The sequence below is a fragment of the Dysidea avara genome, chromosome 4 (assembly GCF_963678975.1).
Source record: "Dysidea avara chromosome 4, odDysAvar1.4, whole genome shotgun sequence".
Taxonomy (NCBI): domain Eukaryota; kingdom Metazoa; phylum Porifera; class Demospongiae; order Dictyoceratida; family Dysideidae; genus Dysidea; species Dysidea avara.
The window spans coordinates 4,235,461-4,252,868 of record NC_089275.1 but is presented as its reverse complement, the minus strand read 5'-3'; the positions used below and the strand labels follow the sequence as shown (position 1 = coordinate 4,252,868).

Here is a 17,408-nt window from a genome sequence, read left to right as displayed (position 1 = left end):
AAACCACCTAAAAAGCATCAAACAACCCTCTGGTGGTTCTTTGCAATGTCATCAAGTGAAAAGGAAATAGTATGTGTATTTTACACAAAACAGAAATTTGCCCGCTTGCTCATATTATTATTCTTGTTCATAATATTATTATTCTTGTACAAGCATAGCAGAGTTTACAAAGAGAATCCTAGCTGGGATAAAAAAGTAGCATGGTTTGCTGAATGGATCATTGTGCGTGTCCATGACCTATTTATGATTTCATTTTTGGATGGAAACAGCCCAAACCGGGTCGTTTCTTCTTGCCAAAATGCCATTATGCATGTGAAGCCATACATGATCGCACTCAGAGTTAGGTTTTCTGGTGTACGCTGCTTGTTACTAATAAAATTTGTCCTTCTTATACACAGTATAGGCCAGGAAGCTTAATCTGTGCTGAAGACTTTGTTGCAATGTGGTTTATGCTCCTTGATTATTGATTAAATACTCTGATAGAGCAGTTAACAACAATCCTTGTACTAGACAGCTATTAAAGGCACTAGTAATGTAAATTGTAGCTACTGTACATAATCAAGTCTTTAAATAGGTACATGTGTGTCACAATCTTAAGATTCGTGATAAATTATAGATATCACAAAAGCCTGCTATACGGGATGTACTTTAAATTGGAATAGTTTATTTGTTCGAATTTTATGTAATTAGTTTTGTAATTCTCGATTTACAATTCCACAGTAATTCTATAGTACACTATGATCACCTTTCACTATAAAAGTAACTATACTTAATTACAAGTCAAATTCCCAAAATTACAGTCACAGATACCAAAAGGTGCTGTAGTTATTGCTAAAAGCTCACAATTTTGCTTTGTATCTAAGTGCTTAAACTAAGTGAATATCTGAGTAATACTACAAGCAAATTAATGCTTGTTTCAGCTCTGTGAATAGCACAGAAAACATACTGTGTCCATAGTGTCACAGTATACCATTTGTTGTTGAGATCACAGTAACTTTCAGGAATGCTTGTATTACGAATTCCTGACTTACAGGTGTTGCTGTTCGCCACATAACATTTGGCACAATGGCACTGAATTTGCTGTTAGACTCTATTACCTGATTATCGGTAATTATACTTCGGAAGGCTCGGTTTCCATATCAACATGTAATTGCCATTTTTCAATTACAGACAGCAAGTTTGAATCTACAAAAAGAATTACAACATGCACACGTGCCTATTACAACACCAACACGTGCACCAGTCTATAAATACAACTAACTAAATAACCTTTCGGCTTTTTTTCTTGCTGACAGCTAGTTGTGTTTCCTACGTCTTACTTCGGAATTGGCAGAAGAAGTTTCCACCGCCCAACTCCTTCAGGAGATGAAGGCACAGATGGACGTTATTCGAGATCAGATGGAGACTATACAGAGGAATCAACCAGTTACTGATGTGACGAATTCCGACGAGGAGGGTGAGGAAGTTTCAGGACCTAGACTGGTTACACTGAACGACACTACTCGAGCCTTTCTCGAAGCAGCCTTTTCGGGTACGATGCTGAATGAGGAGCGTAAAAAGCGCGTCAAGAAGATTGGAGTACCCGACTGTAATCAAATCCGCTGCCCTAAGCTGGATGGGGTGATGAAAGCGGTTCTACCCAAGGACGCCATAAAGGCTGATGGGTATTTATCTCGCCTCCAACAATTTTGGTTAGACGCGGTGGCGCCCTTAACAGCTGTTCTGGAGAGTGCGGAGGCGGGAGACTTGACGCCGGAAAAGGCGGTCTCAGCTACCCAGACGGCGCTGTACCTAATGGGTAATGCTCACCACCAAATGTCTCAGGAGAGGCGAAAGAAGTTGATCCTGAAATTAAATCCTTCATTGAGGTTTATGGCAGATGACTGCAAGAACTTCTCCGACGCCGCGCCTATGCTGTTTGGTGAGAGTTTCGCAAAGCAAGCTACTACCACTGTGGAACAGGTCAAAGCTATCAAGAAGCTTCACATCCCCTCTGAGAAGAAAAGTTTTTCCTCTTACCACCCCCGAAGTTACCAAAACGGCCGCGGGGGTGGAGCCAGGAGCGGTCGCCCAAGATTCCACCCATACAAAGGGAGCAGCCAAGCAATTCACTCCTTCAATCGCCCATCCCAAAACGTACAAGAACAGTTAAATCAGTATGTTGTACCTTTTTCAAACAAAAACGTAGATTTTCACCATACTTTAAGTTTAAGTGTAGTTCTGCCCTCAGTAAAGAGGGATATCATAACAAGTTTGCATGCTGGCCGAATAAAGGAGTTCATAGAGAACTGGGCCATATTAACACAAGATCCGTGGGTCTTACAGACGGTGCAGGGCTTTCAGCTACCCTTGGTATCAGCACCACTTCAAATGTCAGCTCCACCACAAATACAGCTGCCGGTGGAGCAGCAAGACCTGGTATCAACAGAGATACAGTCTATGTTGAACAAAGGGGCTGTGAGTGTAGTTCACCCCCATCAGAAGGAGTTTGTCTCCCAGATCTTTCTAGTCCCCAAGAAGGACGGTGGTTATCAACCAGTGGTGAACTTGAAAGCACTGAACAAGTTCATTGTGGAGGAGCACTTCAAGATGGAGGGCTTCCACATGATAAAGGACCTGGTGAAACCAGGCGACTGGCTAGCCAAACTAGACCTGAAAGATGCTTATTTTCTGGTTCCAATACATCCCAGTCATCAGAAATATCTCCAATTTTACTGGCAAGAAACTCTGTACCAATTTCACTGCCTTCCATTCGGTCTGTCATGTGCCCCTCGCACATTCACCAAGCTGATGAAGCCAGTAGTCGCATTGCTGCGAGAGAGGGGAATACGCCTGATCATTTATTTGGACGATCTCCTAATTCTATGCGACTGTCCAAAGGCTCTGAAGATCCAGGTGGCTTTAATCAAGGATTTGTTTCAATCTTTAGGCCTGCTAATCAACGAGAAGAAATCGCAGTTGATACCAACCCAGGAAATAGTCTTCCTAGGCTTGGGGGTATCTACAAGTCAGGTGGAGGTGTCTCTGCCCAAGGAGAAGTTGTCTCGGATCCAGAAGGAAGCCAAACTTTTGCTTTCCAAGACAGCAACCACAGTGCAGCAAGTCGCGACCTTTGTGGGAATGACGACGGCAGCAAAACAAGCAATTTCAATTGGCCCATTGTTTCATCGTCACCTTCAAGCTCTGATAAACAGAGTAGTGCCATTGGCTGCATCACTGGAGGAAGTGAAACGGTGCTACCACGAGATGGTGGAAATCTCTACAGAGGCCAAACAAGAGCTGTTGTGGTGGAACCACCAAGCCCAAAAGTACAATGGCACCCCACTGATTCCGAGACCTCCAGACATGGTGATAGAGACGGATGCATCATCGCTGGGATGGGGTGCAACATTGAAAGGCCCAGATCTGAGAACAGGGGGATTGTGGTCAGTGGAAGAACGCCAGATGCACATCAATGGTCTGGAGCAAGCATTTGCCAAAGACCAAATCAATATCAGTATTCTAGTGAAGACGGACAATGTATCGACCAAAGCATACATAAACCATCTCGGGGGGACTCATTCAAAAATCATGAATTCATTAGCCACTCAGATATGGAAGTGGTGCATAGAACGGAAGATTTGTCTTACTGCGGAGCACCTTCCAGGCAAGTTGAACCAGGTGGCAGACACAGAGTCACGGACAGTCAGGGACCGCTGCGATTGGATGATCCATCCAGGCCTGTTTGCCCTGATCCAGAAAGCGGTGGGACCATTAGAGATAGACTTGTTTGCTTCCCGTCTAACTCACCAGTTACCTCGATATTACAGCTGGAGGCCGGATCCAGCAGCGGATGCAACAGACGCTTTCACTCAGAATTGGCACCATCTGCGAGGATATGCGAACCCCCCATGGTGCCTCCTCCTAGCTACACTGGCCAAGATTCGACGGGACCAGGCACAAGTAGTGTTGGTGGCCCCCTTGTGGAAGACACAACCCTGGTACCCAATCCTCCTCCAACTGCTGAGCGGGTTCCCATTACTGATTCCAATACAAGACAACATAGTGATATCTCCAACTCAGGAGGAATTCATCATGCCATCAGGGGTACCACAGTTGGTCGTCTGGCCACTATCCGGCAACATTGCAGAACAGGAAGGCTTTCAGAAGGAGCTACAACTTTATTGGACTCAGCATGGAGAGACAAGACCAAGTCCACCTATGAATCACTCTTCAAACGATGGGATAGCTGGTGTAAGGAACGGGATAGGGATCCCATTAAGGGCCCTATAGCTGATATTTTGAACTTTTTGGCAGAGTTGTTTGAACAAGGATACGAGTATAGATCATTAAACTCTTATCGGTCAGCAATTTCATCAGTGCACGAGAAGGTCGATGGTGTAGATGTTGGCAAGCATCCCTTGATGACACAAATGCTGAAAGGGGCGTTCAACCAGAGACCACCTAGACCAAAATATGGGTCCATTTGGAATGTAGACCAGGTGTTGTCATCGTTTAAGAATGATGGTCCATCTGATTCTCTTTCTCTCCAATCTTTAACAATTAAGACAGTGATGCTAATGGCGTTAGCACGACCTTGTAGAGGAGCTGATTTAGCTGCACTGGATCTTAATAGTAGATCTTATGTTCCGGAAGGGGTAGTGTTTAAGTCAACTCATCTGTCAAAGCAGTCACGACCATCCCACCATCAAGCTGATTTCTTTTTTCCAAGTTTCCAAACTGATTCTTGTTTGTGTCCAGTGAAGACTCTGAAAGTTTATGAACAAAAGACATCTGCGTTTAGGACCAATTGTAAGGAGAATTTTCTGTTTCGGTATTTTATTGGTAAGCATGGTCCGGTGACTGCTAGCACGATAGCTAGATGGATTAAATCATGCCTGCAAAAAGCAGGAATTGACACATCCAAGTTTCAAGCTCATTCTACCAGGGCGGCTGCAGCTACTAAAGCAGCCATGTCTGGTGTTACTGTAGAGGAGATTATGAAGGCAGCAGATTGGTCTGGTGAGGGAGTGTTCCAGAAGTTTTATTATAGACCATGTCATTCGGTGAAGTTCGGGACATCTGTGTTGGCGGCCAAGGCTTCAAAGTCACATGTTGATATGGAAACCGAGCCTTCCGAAGTATAATTTTCGAATGGCTCAGGTCATGTAATGGCCGCATGCTATTCGTAATTATATGAGGAAGGTGAGGTTGAAATATCAACATGTCCCTCCCACCCTTTGCCCTTGTATATCTATATTTATTTTGAGTCAAAAAGCCGAAAGGTTATTTAGTTAGTTGTATTTATAGACTGGTGCACGTGTTGGTGTTGTAATAGGCACGTGTGCATGTTGTAATTCTTTTTGTAGATTCAAACTTGCTGTCTGTAATTGAAAAATGGCAATTACATGTTGATATTTCAACCTCACCTTCCTCATATAATTACGAATAGCATGCGGCCATTACATGACCTGAGCCATTCGAAAATTATGTGGACATGTTACATAGCTCCCTATCATAACTTTAGTTTAAACAAACGTCTCATGATTTGAATTTTTTTTGGAAATCACTGTTGCCAAGTGGAGATAAATACAAAAAATGCTTCTAAACAATGCACGCTTTCAACTACGGCCTGCCCATTTAAAGTTTGATAGTATAATTATCGTGGAGAAAGTTGTATTTTCCACACTGTTGTAACACTGATAGCACGCAATAATCATGTTGTGTTTACATAAGACAGAAACTTGTGATCAATCACAATGTTAATCCCCTCATTACCAAATTTGTAGAGGCTCCAATCTACTGCTTGTAAACTGCTATAACTTACACACCATACCATATAATCCTATTAAACTATACATCTATTTACTCGCTATGGTATTTGATTATCAAGTTGTTGTTATGCAAGAGCAACTGCAAAACCATTATATAACTTTAAAATGTAAATCAATCTACGTGAAACCAAACGTGAACTTTCACAACCATACAGGCTAGTCTTATTTATAATAATACAATAAACATCACTAACCTGTTTATGGTTGAAGCAATTATCTCCAAGTATGGTTTTCTGGCATTTGAGCAAATGCACATGCGCATACAGGCATGAGGTCACAGTTTCACAATGTACAAAAAGCAACACGCCACTCCAACCTATATAGTCCTTCATTATTAGTACTATTATTACTTTGAAGAATCATCTACAATGCTTGTTATTGTCAATCCAAAAGTAGGCGATTACATCATTCAACTGAGCAAGAGACTGATTATCCCTGTTCCCATAAGTGCGTGTCCGCTACAGGATTTAAGGGTGCTCGCGGTTACTCGAAGCCATACAACATGCAACTTTGTATTGTTTGTTGTACTCACGTGTCTACTCACAAATATGTAAATGAATCCATATTCTACCTACATTGGCAGTGCTTCCCTTTCTCTTCAACACAAACCAAACAGAATTCTGCTTGCTTATACCGTTTTATAACTATGTGAGATTCTTTACAAAATGCTAAAATCAAAGCTAATCTTTCATTTTTACAGAAGCACGTTGGAAACCACGTTGAAAACTTTAGTTTATAACTCACAACTCTATGTTTAGTATTAGTACACTACTTACATTGAACTGAAGCTAACACTAAAAGCGTTACATTATTCAAAACCTCATGTTCAAGTTACTGTAACTCATGAAGCTGTAAGGCTACACACAAAATCTAAACATAGACCTCCAGAGAATTTATCAGTGAATCTCCATACAAAATTTGAAGCCTTCACAGCTACGTATAACTCAAAAACTAGTTTTATTTTTAGTAAACATGTGCAAAGATAGTGTGTGCCCAACATTACTGATATACATAATAACCACGCAAATTCCTATTAACCGTAATCACCAAATTAACATATCGTAAATGCTGTTCTAAACACAAAGAAGCTCTTATTTCTCTTCTTCACACACAGGAAAAACTTCTTGCTATGCCTGGTGTTCTTGGATAGGTTACACAACACACGCCAACATCAGCAGCTTGTAATGCCTTGTAATTCCAGGTGGTAACATCATCCCCTACATAAGCAGGTTTACAATTACAATACAAACTACCAGCATACCGTATCACTCAAGAAAATAAGGCATGAATGCAGGTTGGGTACAAGCGAAATGTGTGTTACTCACTTTCAGACTAATTCATGCTAGTGTACTTGAACCATCAGACAACTGTTTGCTAATAGCACTTCAGTGACGATTTTAAAGCAAGAACATGACTGTTCCTCCTCGTGCTCTCTGCCACTTAACATGGATACTACAAGTATGCATAACAAACTACCGCAAGTATGAGTAGTAATACCAATTATGATGCAATAGCTGCATGTGGTTACTAGGCTGGCACTTAAATGGCTTCAAATATCAGGAGCACCTTAAAATGTGATGCTATATTGAAACTGCCATATGGCGGGATGAGAGGGATATAATATTTAATTAATCAGCATAACTATGTACTCTATTTTATATATGCACACAATGTACAGCAGTTGTGGGTGATTAACAAAGAATACTCAATATGTTGCTGAGAAGTTTCAGCAGTAGTACAGTTGTTGGTGTATGCATGTATGTGCTGTTGTTCTTTTGATTGTAAACAGTCTTGTTACACAATGAGACAATCTTTAAGACGTATTTTCATTTCTGTAAATAACTTAATTTCTCCGTTTATAGTTGCTGGTTGTGAATTAATATTTATATAATTGTATCTTCCGCAGTCACTGCAATATCACCATCCACTCTTGTACGCCTTTGGGCAATTTCCTATATTGTTTTTGTCTGATGTATCAAATGTGTATGCATTTATGTATTGAAAGTAATCACCAGATCTTAAGGTAAAGCCACTAACAGTTAGCTTGTAGTTTTCACCAGCGGTTCCAACTTTGAAATTATTGTAGTGTAGGTAGGCCCAAGTCTTATCGAAGTTTTGGTATTCCAATCTCATCTCCCAATTGCCAGTCTGTGTTAAACAATTTATTCCTCTCAACCCGTACCAGAAATTATTTTCAAGGTTACCGAATCCTCCCTCATAATTTCTCCACTTTTTGTCAAAGCTTAACTTGCTTTTGATCCTGTTTCTTTGTATCACAATCCATCCTCCACCATCAGTATCCATGTCACAGTAGACATTAGGTGCATGAAATTCGCCTTGTCTAATGGTGTATATCCCAGATGGAGATTGAACATCTTCAGGTCGCAACAGGTTTCAATGGTATAGTTATGATAAGCACACCTGGTTGTGTAGTTCTTGTTGCACTCACTAATAAGTCTGTTGCAGTAGCTATCAGCATTGACTGATAGTGCCAGAACCAGTAAGCCAAACTGTATGATGATCTTCATAACTGTTCCTGCTATAGATCAACAATTATGTAGACTTTGAGAATAAAACAAAAGCTAGCCTTCTAAAGTACTTGCATACAGTCAGCAATTACTGGACTTTAGCTTCAGGAGCTATATACATATATACAAGTATACCAGCAGTGAATTCTTACAATGCCACATGGTTAGTAGTACATGTGTAATTATATGGTTTTCATACATGTACAGTAATACAGCTGGCCCATAAGCCTTATTTCAAATGACATCACACAAAATTTCTATTTGGGGGACTCTTATATTTTCGAGTACTGCAGCCAATGGCAGTTGAGATTTCGAAGATTCATATTGTGACTAACAAACAAGTTATCACAGTGAAACTACAAGGTATGGTTACGTATTAGAACAACAAAGCAATAACTTTTCTATACAACTTGGAAAACCAGCAAAAATTTTTTACCCCATCATTAGAGACTAAAATTATACCCTTATAACCATATCTGATAGTTTTAGGTCGATGTCTTCTTCCAGGATTGAATAGTCAATCAATTCCTATCAAGCCCCATTAGAACTAATGCTCGGATATGTTAGAGTCCCCCAACTAGCCGTGGCCATTATTTCATGGCATCATTAGGCATAAGGCTTAAGTTTTTAGTGTAGAGTTTCTATGGACATTTACGGTGTAGTATGTATACAGAGTTTGTGTATACAAATGCCTGCATGATTAATAATTTGTGTATCAAAATTACAAAGAGCCTACAAGAAAGGACTCACTGATTATGTGTAGGAGTGCATGTGCTTAGTGCTGAAGCACATCTGGTGTCCAGGGGCCCACAAGGACACTTGGTGGCACCATCTGTCTGTTGTGTGGACCTGCAGACCTACATAACAACACAAACAAAGACAGGACTACACAAACTTTGTGGTTAGTGACAATTTTAATGTCATCACTTAAAATATCCAAACGTGCAGGCAAACATTTTACAAAATGGAAGCCCCATCATGTATCATCCATTTCCTGTGAAGAATAAAAAGACCCTTAGTGATCTTCAGCTGCCCTCCAGTACAAATGCCTAATTCTTACCAGGTCCAGATTCCAGGACTACATACCTTAGTACTTAGTGCTGTGTGTTAGTCATTTGTATGTACCTGTTTACTTTGTTTTTAAGAAGCATTGTGTTACTGCATACATTCTCAAGAGGAAAAAAATGATTGTGTATTTAATTATTTGCACATACAATAGAAATAATGTTATAGTTTTGTTACTAACTCCATAACTGTTAAGTTTCAATGACTCTTGTAATTATGGCTTCAATAAGCAGTCCACTGTTGACATTATCAACATTCCTTAACACTTTGTGTTGACGTGATATCCTAAAGCAAGCAAAGTTTTACCGTATTACTTCAAAATACGCCTTTATACAGGCTATACTGAAGTAGGACACTCCCCTCTCTTATGTTATGAACTGTTGTTTTTATTCATTTCATGCCACCAAACCTTTTGATTATGTTAATGTGGATGGATAATGTACACAACAATTCGCAACACAAAGAGAGGCTTATATAAAATTATGTTTGTGAAGATTCACGAGCAGTCCCCATACAGCCTGTCCACCATAAGAACAAATATGGAGTGAAGCCATTCAGTGAAGAAACTGCTGCTGCAGCAGTTGCAGGATTCTCGATAGAAGCTAATAGAAATTTAGATCGATAGTTGCTCACAAATGCTACCGTATCTTCCAATAACACAAAACCCACAGAAACGTGAGTTTTTTATCTTCGTATTGGTGGTAATTGCTTGAAGATTGGGCTAAGTAGCTGCAAGTTACAGATTAATAAAAACATTATACTTTGGAATTGCATGGACAGTAATGAGTCGAAAAATGTGGTAGATGGCTACTAATTATATAGTAGAGATTTGCTTCACCGAAGAAACGGGGCACAGCAAGCCAGGAAACAAAGGCTCATACAAAGGGTTGTGAAATGAACATTTTAGAGCTTGGGAATTGTGACACTTGTATGATTAATTGAGGTGAGTTCCTGGAATATCATCTTCGGTGAGCTCAATGCGACAAGCCGATTGATGGGGCTGAGTGGCTACTAGCGACAACTCGCCAGTACTACTAGACAGAGTTTATGACTAACTCCCAATTGCTTGTTAGGCCCATTACTGATATCGCCGTTTCTGAAATGTCTGCTACAGACATATGTAAATCTCTTGATACGGTTGATGACTAACCCAAACTCGGAAAATCCATTGTTTTCGAACACAATAAAAAGAAGCCAACAGGTCATTCTTCCATGAATTCTACAAACTATGCGGCGATCCCCAGGCATATTCACTAGAATGACTTTACCGCTATTCCTTATTATAGGAGCGATATAAAAATTTTTTCATAACTATATGGTCAGATTTGTTAGAAACGTAGTGATTTCACAGTGGAGTCCACCTGTGATAAGTACTCCAGACGTGATGTTAACGCAATTACGCTTAATTGAATTCTTTAGGTCTTCTGGTGGACAGGGTAGCAAAAGAACTTAGACATCAACACTATTATTTAATTTAACCACTATCTAGAATTACGCACAAAACTATAATTATAATTTTATGGTCAGCTGGATGGCGCTTATGTAATCCTTAAACAATCAATCTGCAACCATAATGGTATTATTGAAATATTGGGTATAGAGATCCCACAGGTAGGAACAATTCTATTGTATTCATACAACACCATCTGGCAAATGGGCTACTGTAAAATTACATGTTACTTTGTAGTGTGAAGAATCTGTCTGAAGTTGGTAACTTAGATACACTTTGCTCTACACTTTGCTCTATAATGCAGGCTGAGCTTCAAGTCTATCTGGATGCAGAGGAGGTTGGACGCTTTCACGAAAGCTGTACATTTTCATTGGAGAATCTTGGTTTCAAGACAATTTTATTAAAACTATAGTGCATTTGAAAGTATATGTATTTCTAAATCTAATGGCATGGCGATCCCCAGCGAACCCTGCTGATTTGGCTGGTAACAAAGCCAGAGTTTAAAGCACCAATAAAATAAATTACGCAAAATCAGTTTATTGAGAAAGGTAATACAACTATCTCAGTGTAATGCAGTGAAGGGTTGTTGTTTCATTATAGAAAATCTATATGACAAGCTTAAGTCTGGTGAAGTTGTAGACTATGCATCAAATCAGAATTTATTAATTTTACCCTGAATCTCAAGTGCCTTGAGAAAACAAAGTACATAGCCTTGAAGCTCACGTGAAGGACAATCTGAATATCTAACGAACCCCAGTGAACTCCATAGTTTTCAGTTTAGTATTGCGATTATTGAGGGTGACGTGAAATACCAAAGAAAAGAATGCAATCAAGAGCAATATATTTAAGTAGCGCTTATAGCGCATCTAACCTCCTCTGATCTGGATGGAACTTATTACAATGTACATGTCCATATTAGATGGTCAAAACTTCATAATAATGAAAAAAGGAAAACTTATTTTTATATTATAAAGTCTTGTATTACTAGTGTTCCATGGATAATCACATTGGCATCTTTGCTGTTGTAATAGCAATCTGTTAAGGTGCTCTGATAACCATTCATGATCATCATAAAAGGCTAGACATTGCACTGAACATTATTAGCATAACAGATGCACGCTTTGTTTGTTAAGATCCACTAAAATGATAAATATACTTTGGCTGTTATCAATCCTTGTTAGAGTTATTGAGATACTGGTTTGTTTAGTAGATATAATGCATTTAAAAATATATATAATTGTGGTTAGTCAATTAAATTGCATCATAAGGCATCAGGCAAAGAAATTTTAGTATGCTTGAGGCACAAAGAAGCCAGTTTTGATTTAGTTTCAAGTATCAACCATAATGACTTGAAATATACAGTAAGAAGTACAGTCATGTACAAGCTTGCAGGAGAAGGTAAAGGTATGCTGGTCTTGTAGTAAGGAATGCTATTGTTAAAGGAGCTGTACAGTATTAACAGTGCAGTGGTCAAAGCAATGTTTCTTGGCCGCTTTGAATATGCATAAGGCATATCCTTCCCTATGCAGTGGTTAGAAGTAGAAAAATGGATGTGATAATGCTGCTCTCACAAGATTTTAGGCTGTATGCACAAAGATATTGGCCTTAAGCAATGCAGGAAAAGTCTGACAGTGACATGTTTTCTTCATGGTACTACTAACCATCCTTGTGAACAAACTGATTAGCTACTGCAGTAAAGCATAATAACGTGTAGGATTCGATAGCATGAAGCACTACAACACAATCATTCACCGGCAGAGCTCTTCATCAATCTCAGAATGCTACGATGTTGAAAAGGAGAGCTTGGTACTGTCACCTGCACGGTAGACTTTCACATTTTATATAGCCTTTTCCATACTAGTACATTTGGTCTTTGTCATGTGTCACAATAGGACATAATTTGACTTTGTGACCTAATGTCTTGGTATAGCAACATAATTTAACACTGCTTGACATGAATATCAATAAAATGGCCACCATCGCAGTGGACTTTTATACATACAGTGAATCCTCACTGATCCAAACAGCTCTGTTCTTAATTTGATGAAAGTCTGTTCAGATTAGTAAACCCATTGATTTATATGCAGACCTAGTTCAATTACTCTAATAGAACATACACTTGTTGATTGATCGTTAATAATTTATAGTCCACCAATCGGCCATGGCTATTCCTCCTTGGCAGAGACATACAATAGTACACCACACAATGCATACAATCACAATACAATTACAACAACAAAACTTACATTTAATACACATACAAAACGATACAACGTAAAACAAGGGGAAAAATTAACTAAAGTAGATGTCCATAAAGAGTATGTAAAAGATCAGCAGACTGAGTAAGTAATACAGATGGTAAACTGTTCCACCACATGGTTGCTTTACAATGGAAAAAAGCGTTGGCCTAGTCTTGTGTAAAAAATTTGGCTAAAGTGTGGTGGTGTACAGGTCTTGTATAAATGATTTAATCCAAACCCAAGTGGTGGCTCAAAAGATGTTGGAGTATGATTGATATACTGGTGATGCATCATGATGAGTGCACTGTATTACACCAGCAAGTTAAATGGTAACCATCCAAGATGATGTTGACTGTCAGAGACATGATGAAACTTACATAGACCACAAGTAACTCTAACTACCTGTTTGCACAGATGTTGTAAGCGAGATATTAAATTAGCTTTAAGTGATGGACTCCACACAGGAAGAGCATACAACTGAGAAAATACGAGAGCATCTACCATCATCTTAAGGATATGTAGTGGTAACAGACGATGATGATAGTTCAAGTAATAGCTCATATTCTTGCAAATGTTAGCAACATGAGCATCCTAGGCCCAACTGTGAATCAAAGTAAACTCCTAAATACTTGTGACACTCTACACGTTTTAAAGGAGAGCCATTTAGATTTACAGGCATAGGTGGAACTTTAGGTTTTTGTCGTTTCATCTTAAATCACACTTGTTCACATTAACCTGCATCCTACCTGCAGTGATCCACTCAGATAAGGATGATAGGTTATCACTTAATAACTGGCTGGCACTCTCAGTAGTAGACCCACAACATATTAAGCAAGTGTCATCTGCAAATTGTAACAAGGACAAAATACTCTAATAAAACAGTCACTGTTCGGATTAGTGAGTGTTTGGATTACTGGAGTTCAGATTAATGAAGCTCAGATACAGTCACCTCATGCTGAAATGTTTCAATAGAACGATCACACAAAGCTAGCAAATATTTTGGGCACTAGTAAATGTACTAATGTAGTAGCATGGGAAATTTTCCTGAACACAATTTTTTTTTTTAATGAAACGGATTTTTCACTTCTCACCATATGCATTACATAAGAATAATTGGATGGTTTTGATGCACGTACAGATACGTTTACTTTTAGTACCAAATAGCTATCAAAACATCAATTAAAGAGATACCTGTATCAGTGAAATGTATTAATGAGTATTGTACTTATACTCAGTACTATCCACCATAGTAGGTTGGCCATTAATACATAACTTCTAGGAGGACACGGGGGCTAATTAATGCACAATACGTTTGTATATCCCTTGTCATGTGATGACCGTGACACACCCTTCACCACCATAATTAATGAAGTTATTTTCTATTTCACTGTGTTCTAATGCCTGAAAATGCATTTATTCATTTGTTGCTTTGCTGTTAGGTGATAGTATTTGCAATAAATTGGAGAGAAGTCAATGTTACTAAAGTTGTGATTGAATGCAAAGAAAATTCTGGATCCCGGCTGTTGTGGGTCAGAGTACATATTGCTGGGGTCCCAGTCTGGGAATTTTCTGTCTTTATAATGTCAAGACAACTGTATTCATAAGCAGTGGAAGTGGAGGCCATGGCCCCCTACTTTTGTTGGCCACTGCTTGTAACGGAATATCAGATACTCTAATAGTCACTCCAATAGAATGGTCACTTTTATAATAACTTGAACTGCACAGCTTGTCTTTTTCTTCTTCATCCAACGAAACCATACCGAGGCATTCATTTCCGTATCAACACCTCCTTTCAGCAGCATATTTAGATGCCACAGAATTATTTCAGGGATGGATTTTAGAAGTACTTCAGTCCCGCCACTACTATAAGAGATATACTAGCTTGCTATCTACAACTTTGTGATTGGAATCCCATTCACGACCACAACCATCAAATGAAGATCTAAGTGGACTAATGGCGATAGAGTGTGGAGACTACACCTCCTTCCCAAAGTATGAGGGCGCAGCCCGAGGACTGTGGGCATACATTTCAGGCAAATCACGAGTGCTCATGTTACAGCTAATATGTAACACCTCCGTTAAGGCTGATAGCCGTATTGCCAATACGAGTGGAATCACTGGATTCATTATATATGCATGCCAGAAAGATTCAATTGTGGTTAGGCAGCAAGTAACGTTGTAGCTACGATTGTTATAATAAACGGAGGAGTCCTACGGATATCACGGAAAAGGTCAAGTAGGGAAAATTTTGGGGATTTTACAAGTGTTTTAATGTTTTCGCATTGTTTAAAGACTAATCACAACGTATACTAAAGACCTAAAGGGGTAAGCTTCATTATAGAGTGGTTAACTCGTGTTGTCTGTAATGTGGGCGTGTCCGCATTGGAATACTTGCCGAAACGCTGGGAATGCACTGTAAGACTAGTTCTCACCTTTAAGTAACATTTTCCAACTTGTAGAACAGCAAGGATACCAAAAAGCCTTGCTGCTTCTGGCAACACCTCAAATTATGGTAACCATCATGTGAACATTGATTTATTCCCACAATCGATTTCAGTCTGAGCTTGTATAAAACAAACAGAGGGTGGTACCACTACCTCATCCACATCAAGGCTATACTTGCTTTGATGAAAGTGGCTTGCTCTTTTAGAAGTGCAACCCTTTCCCAGTATACATGGCAAATGTACCCTCTGGAATTCCTTTGATCTGAGGTGTGAACATGGTAGCATATTTCTGTTAGCCATAACCAAACAAATTATCATCATCAAAAGTTGAAACAATATTGTACAGAATTGAAATACAATACTATACTATTGAAAAGTGTGATGTGTGTAAGATTGTTACAAAGTGTCTTTATGTTATACAGGACTACATGCATACATATGGAGTAATAGTGGAGGTTATGGGTACAAGTTATGGAGTTATACAGTTCTTGGGACGAATCTTTATCGCAATGATGAGTAATGAAGGCATCGGTGGTTGTGCATTTGGAGTAATTTTCTGACATCCGTTGTACCACCATCCACTCTTATAATACACTGCACAGTTGCCACCACTCCACTTATCATTTTCATTGTCCAGCGTTGTGAACTTCATGTTGTTATAGATTGAGAATAAATCAGTACCTACTCCAGTGAACCCGCCAATAGTCAGTGGGTACTCATCACTAGCACTTCCTACACTGAACTGATTGTAGTGGTAATAAGACCATGTCTTGCTGGTTGTTTGGTAATCAACTCTCATCTCCCATTGGCCTCGTTCTACTAAGCAACGTAACTGCTTTAAACCATACCAGAAGTCTGACTTGAGATCTCCAAATCCTTCTTCATAATCTTTCCATTTTCTGTTAAAGCTCAACGTGCTGCCTTTCGTGTTCTTCTGTATCACAAGCCATCCTCCCTCAGCAGAATCCATGTCACAGTAGCCATCGCCAGTGTCAAAAGCTCCCTTCCTCAGTTTGTAGATACCAGATGGAGATGAAAAGAGTTTCAGGTCACAGCAGTTATCAACAGTGAAGTTCAGTAAACATCTGGACTTGAAGTTTGCATTGCACTCCCTGACCAGGTTATCACAGTATTGATTAGCATTGACCAGTAGCAGTGGCAGTGTCAGTACGATAAGTTGAGCAATAATCTTCATGGTTGCTGTTGCTGTAGGTGATAACATCAGGTAGATTAGGTAGAGTTCATGGAATAAAAATGGTTGATAGAAGGTTGCTGTTGAGCTATTGTCCAGTCAATTAACTGTTGTTGAATGAACTGTGGTGCTATTTATAGTACTGTGGTGCTATTTATAGTACTGTGGTGCTATTTATAGTACTGTGGTGCACCTGTTATCAAGGTACTCTTATATAATTCACACCTTTGTATGTAAGTTTTGGGAATATCTAGAAAATGTCAGTTGTGATGCTTTTAATGAGTAGTTTGGAACGTGTCAAGATGAACTTTTCTTCCTCGTTTGCGCGCGTGTGTGTGTGTGTGTTTGTTTTACTATTGGACGCCCTTAGCAGCTGAACGTGTAGTTTCCCAACTTACAGTATATACTACATACATGCTTGTAAGTGTACATACTTACAATGAAGATATCTGAATAGAAATACTATATGCCTAGTAATTGTGTAATTTTCAACCCTTTTTAATGGCTTAACTTGCCAGTTAGCTAGAAAATATTGACTGATTGTTTTGGGTGACATACATATGTAGGAATTAAGGGTCCACCCAAAAGCCACCAACATATTCAACAAGGTTTAGTTGTGGGTTTTAAAAGTATAACACATCAGAACTTGTGCTTTGTTCTAAAAGACAAGGATCAC

The 17,408-nt window shown here is 39.3% G+C and overlaps 1 protein-coding gene across 1 annotated transcript in view; it reads left to right on the top strand.

Annotated features, from left to right (window-relative positions):
* The window catches only part of LOC136252666 (cleavage and polyadenylation specificity factor subunit 3-like), a 56,138-nt gene that overhangs the window by 13,798 nt on the left and 24,932 nt on the right, over positions 1-17,408 (top strand). The gene's annotated exons all lie outside the window — the stretch shown is intronic.